Raw genomic sequence first — 6,271 nt, 5'->3', positions numbered from 1 at the left:
GTAAGGGCTCTATGCCCGTACTGCGGAACGCAATTAGCAGTCTGCAATATACGGAAACTGGTCATGTGCATTCCGTGCTGCAGATACGGACCCGTTGACTTGAATGGGTCTGTGATCAGCAACATACGGCAAAAGGTAGGGCGTCTTATCTTTTGCGGTGTGGAGGCACAGACCTGAAAGAAAATGGAAGTGCTTCATAGTGTTTCCGTGGGCTTACGATCTGTGCCTCTGTTCCGCAAAAGGCTAGAATACACTATGGGCCAGATTGATCATTAGCTCAGGTCAGAATAATGGAGTGAAAAAGTCCCAAAAAAGTCCCAAACGCTAAAACTGCGCACAAATTTGCGACTTTTTTCTGCTCTGCACTATGCTCGCCAGTTTTCTGAAAGTGGGCGTGTTTTCTTATGTAAATGAATCTCTAGACAGATTTACTATTGGGACTATTTAAAAAGTCGCAAAAAAGTCTCAATTTCACTCCAGTTAGGACCATGCTTATCTTATGAGACTTTTTAATAGAACATGCAACTTTTTCATAAAAACGTGCAACTTTTTCGTAAAGATGTGCGACTTTTGTAAAGCTGCTTACTGACGGATAAACTGCTATCGTCAAACCACATTTATCACAGTATTAAAGGGCCAATCATAAATCTGACTTGGCTAAAACTGACTTTAGCCATATGTTAAAGTGGAGTGAGCCGTCAGAGTCATGATAAATCTGGCCCTATGTCTTATCTTTGGCCGTATGTTGCTGATCGTGGACCCATTCAAGTCAATGATTCTGCATCCGCAGCACAGAGTGCACATGACCAGTGCCTATATTGCAGACTGCAATACGGGCAAAGAGCCCTTAAATTCGTGGGGAAGAGCCCTAACTTTAAAGCAAGTTAAAGGGGTTATCCCATGATTAATGTAAAACAATGAAAATAAGAGATCATGTAGTAAATTATATAATCTTTATAGGGGCTCAGGCACATGAACGTACAGCATTTTTGGTCTGTATTTGATCCACATTTGTTTGCGGGTCAGATGCAGACCCATTCACTTCAATGTAAAAAAATCAAACATGTCCTATTCTTTTCCGTTTTACAGACAAGAATAGGACTGTTCTATTAGGGGCTCGAACATTCCGTTCCCCAAAATGCTGAATGCACATAGCTGGTATCTGTGTTTTGCATATCCACAATTTATGGACCGCAAAACAGCCGACGGTCGAATGCAGGAGCTCTAACAAAGCTAGAACCAGCCGTGTACCTTACTTGGATTCAGAGATCTCAGCATGTATTGCTCCAATTGTTCCTCTAGATCAGGGATGCCCAGCCTGCAGCCCTCCAGCTGTTGCATAACTACAACTCCCAGCATGTCCGTACAGCGTACAGCCTACAGCAGGGCATAGTGGGAGTTTTATAACAGCTGGAGGGCCGCAGGTTGTGAATCCCTGCTGTAGATTTATTTCAAGCTGGTAACTCAGGGGACGTGAACTTTCTGCTACAACCAAGCAGGGGGCATCTTTGATCAGGGGGCATGTCCTTTCTGCTACTGTTCTCTTCCTATCACAGTTCGGGAGACATGTCCTTTCTGCTGCAGTACTCTCTGTAACTAGTGATGAGCCAAGTTTAAAAAAATTTGATTCAGCTGCTTTGCGGAATTTCACAATAAAATTCGCTTCGGGAAAAATTACTTAGTCAAAAAGCACATTTCTTTGTAAGTAGCAGGCTCAATGACGGGGAACGGCGATTACACTGCACCCCATCATGGAACCCCTCAGACGCTGCGTTCATCGCTGATCGCGGCATCTGAGATAAAAAATTAGTGCTTTCAGGGGTTAATCAGTTAAAAAATAATAATTATAATAATACTCACCTTATTTATTTGAGTGTGAAAATGACTCCTTGGCCATCTCGATTCAAGATCCAAGGCGAAATCTCACATTGTGCGTGATGATGTAATACATCACCGCGCACGAGATTTCATGCAGGATCCTCAAATAAGATGGTCGCGGCAGCTTCTTCGCACCATTTCAGGGAAAATTGATTCGGTACCACGAAGCACAAGGAAATTAGAATTTTTCCTGAAATTCGGATTGAAGTCCACTTTGGATATTTTGATTCACTCAACCCTATCTGTAACTATTGCAGCTTCTGGCAGCAGAGACGGCTGGTGGCAACTGAATGGAACTGAGCATGTGCGTCCTCCTCAGGACAGAGAAATAAGGAGAAGAACAAACAACAGGTGGCGACATACAGATACAATTTATTAAATACCGTAACTGTGACTATACTATTTTTAAATATATGAACTTACAAAAGATTTTAGATACAAGTGCTAGTCTAAAAATTTAGATTTTGAAGTTGCTTTAAAGGGGTTGTCTCACTTCAGCAAATGGCATCATGTAGAGAAAGTTAATACAAGGCACTTACTAATATATTGTTATTATCCATATTGTCTCCTTTACTGGCTGGATTCATTTTTCCATCGGATTGTACACTGCTCATTTCCAGGGGTTACAGCCAATGCTGCAGAACAGATACAAGAGGGTCGGGATGGGAGCTGCTGCACATGCATGTCTACGCACACTCCCATGCTCCCAGCCACTATACAGGCCAGCACTTTTTCCTATATTGTGAAAAGCACAGCCACCGCTGTTGGATTACAGGGTGGTCATAATTAGTGTTGAGCAAATCGAAGTATCTAAAGTGGACTTCCATCCGAATTTCAGGAAAAATTTGATTAGTCGCTAAGCCAGATTTTCTTGCACTCGTGGTAACACATACATTTTTCCTAAAAATGGTGGTAAATTGATTGAAGAAAACGTTCCAAACCTCATGCGCGCTGACGTGTGGTGTCATTTTTTTGTTTTTGACCCCTGATTAACCCCTGAAGGCTTTAAAGAGGCTCTGTTACCTGGTTCAAGCCTACCCTACCAGGCATATAGCCTGGTAGGGCTGATGACACAGACAAAAACCATACCTTTATTTCTCATGTAGTAGGTCCGGTATGGCCGAAAAAGCTACTTTAAAAAATATGCAAATGAGGAATTCAAGCACTCGGAGGCGGGCTTATGCCTTCCGAACACTGCTTCTGCGACGCCCCCGTTCCTTGCAAATGCCGGCCTTCTGCACCTAATCACACCCCTATATCCTTTGATTGACAGCGCTAGACCCACTGGTCTAGCGTTGATATCCCGCACCTGCGCACTCGCATCCGTGCCGAAAGCATGCGAACTGGATCTTTTCCTTCCTTCCCTGCTTGTGTGTATGTCCAGTTTGCACCCGCCATCATGGAAGCGAGCGCGCAGTTGCTTTTTTGGCCATAACGGACCTACTACATGAGAAATAAAGGTATGGTTTTTCTCTGTGTCATCAGCCCTACCAGGCTATATGCCTAGTAGGGTAGGCTTGAACCGGGTGACAGAGCCTCTTTAATGAAACTGTCAGATGCCACAATCGTGGCATCTGTGGGGTTCAATAATGGGGGATGGTGCGATCTCTGTTCCCTGTCATTGTGCCTGCTACATACAATGGTATGCGATTCGTGACAAAGCAATTCGTAACGTATCAAATTTCTTGGTCAACTCGAATTTCTGATAACTTCGCTCATCTCTAGTCATAACCCCTGGATATGTGCAGTGTATAATGTGATGAAAAAATGAATGAAGCCAGCAAAGGAGGCAATATGGACAATCACAACACATTAGTAAGTGCCTTGTATTAACTTTATCCACATGATAAATTCCATAGCTCTAATAAGGTCGCATAGCAAAACTTAGCAGGGGCTCCCTGGATTCCCCAGTTTCACAATATGTGCACAACAGTAACCCCCAGGTAACACAAAGTGCAACATCCCAGATCTGTGGATCAAATTCATGGTTTTCTTTTTTAATTTTATTAAGCGGAAGAAATTTTTATTTAAAAAAATTGTAATTAAAATAGTCTCCTTCCACCTCGCCCACTATTAGACCTCTATGTTGGAAAAAGTAGAATAGGTACCTAATAAATATGGTGCTTATTCTGACCACCATATTTTTCAATGTATTTACACCAGGCAACAAGCAAAATACATTAAAGGGGTTGTCTCATCTGAGACAATGGTGGCATATCGATAGGATATGCCCACATTGTCTGATAGGTGTGGGTCCCATCGCTGGGACTGGTACCTATTTCTTAAATGTAGCCCTACAAGTGGTGGATGACGCACTGCGCATGTGCAGCCGCCCTCCATTCATTTCTATGGGGCCATCGAAAATAGCCGATCGGGCCTATAGAAGCGAATGGGAGCGGTGGCTGGTCGTGCGCGGTGCGCTCCCATTTACTTCTGTGGGGAGAGCGTTTGGTGTTGATCGGACTGGAGTCCTCCAGCCACCACTTTGGCCCTCTCTGTTCTCGATATAGTGATCCTAGCAATATGCCCCCAATGTCTCAGAAGAGACAACCCCTTTAAGTCTCCTGCTATTATAATGCCAGCTGGCTGCTTGTAGCCACCACTAGGGGGAACTCGGTGCGCTGGAATTTATATAATTACAATTTACTGGAAGTTGAAGTCATCTCTTTGCATTCAGCTTCCCCTCGTGGCAGATATCTGAAAATGCTGTGTTTTTTTCATGGTAAAGAGGAAGAAGGCGTTCCTTGCTGGGACCACCTTCCCCCAGGCCCCATAGCAGTTGCATGGTCCATTTAGATTGAAAGTACCTCACTGGTTTGTGGGCTGCTGGGTATACTATAGGAGTCCAGATATTTTTAAAGTGCGCATAATCTTTTGAACGAGTTTATAAAAAACTATTCTAAATGCCATATCATTACTTTTTGTAATATGCTTATCAGTAGATTTATCAAAACTAGTGCAAAAGAAAAATGGCTTAGTTTCCAATAGCAACCAATCATATTCCCCCTTTCATTTTTCAGAAATACTTTGGAAAATAAAAGGATCAATCTGATTGTTGCTACTGGCAACTAAGCCAGTTTTCCTTTGCAACAGTTTTGAAAATCTCCTTGAGGCTCCCCTCAAGCATGGCATAGCACATCTGATTTTCTATGCCAGGCTTTAAATCAATAGTATAAAACGACCATAGATGTCCCTATTGCCAAAATCTAGTGTATCAACAAATTGTTGTGGCTGTTAAAGAGATCAACCAATTCAAATAACCCGGTACAAACTCCCAAGTATACCAAACAACTAGGGATGAGCGAACTCGAACTGTATAGTTCGGGTTCGTACCGAATTTTGGGGTGTCCGTGACACGGACCCGAACCCGGACATTTTCGTAAAAGTCCGGGTTCGGGTTCGGTGTTCGTCGCTTTCTTCGCGCTTTTGTGACGCTTTCTTGGCGCTTTTTGAAAGGCTGCAAAGCAGCCAATCAACAAGCGTCATACTACTTGCCCCAAGAGGCCATCACAGCCATGCCTACTATTGGCATGGCTGTGATTGGCCAGAGCACCATGTGACCCAGCCTCTATTTAAGCTGGAGTCACATAGCGCCGCCCGTCACTCTGCTCTGATTAGCGTAGGGAGAGGTTGCGGATGCGACAGTAGGGCGAGATTAGGCAGATTAACTCCTCCAAAGGACTTGATTAACTGATCGATCTGCAGCTGTGGACCATTGAGCTGCTGATACTCAATTGCTCACTGTTTTTAGGCTGCACAGACCGTTTGTCAGTCTCATTTTTCTGGGGTGATCGGCGGCCATTTTGTGTCTTGTGGTGCGCCAGCACAAGCTGCGACCAAGTGCATTTAACCCTCAATGGTGTGGTTGTTTTTTGGCTAAAGCCTACATCAGGGTGAAGCTGTCACACCAAGTGCATTTAACCAGCAATAGTCTGTTCATTTTTTGGCCATATACAAAATCAGGGGCAAGCTGCGCCTGTCACCAAGTGCATTTAACCCTCAATGGTGTGGTTGTTTTTTGGCTAAAGCCTACATCAGGGTGAAGCTGTCACACCAAGTGCATTTAACCAGCAATAGTCTGTTCATTTTTTGGCCATATACAAAATCAGGGGCAAGCTGCGCCTGTCACCAAGTGCATTTAACCCTCAATGGTGTGGTTGTTTTTTGGCTAAAGCCTACATCAGGGTGAAGCTGTCACACCAAGTGCATTTAACCAGCAATAGTCTGTTCATTTTTTGGCCATATACAAAATCAGGGGCAAGCTGCGCCTGTCACCAAGTGCATTTAACCCTCAATGGTGTGGTTGTTTTTTGGCTAAAGCCTACATCAGGGTGAAGCTGTCACACCAAGTGCATTTAACCAGCAATAGTCTGTTCATTTTTTGGCCATATCC

The sequence above is a fragment of the Bufo gargarizans genome, chromosome 1 (assembly GCF_014858855.1).
Source record: "Bufo gargarizans isolate SCDJY-AF-19 chromosome 1, ASM1485885v1, whole genome shotgun sequence".
NCBI classification, from domain to species: domain Eukaryota; kingdom Metazoa; phylum Chordata; class Amphibia; order Anura; family Bufonidae; genus Bufo; species Bufo gargarizans.
This window is presented reverse-complemented; position numbering follows the sequence as displayed.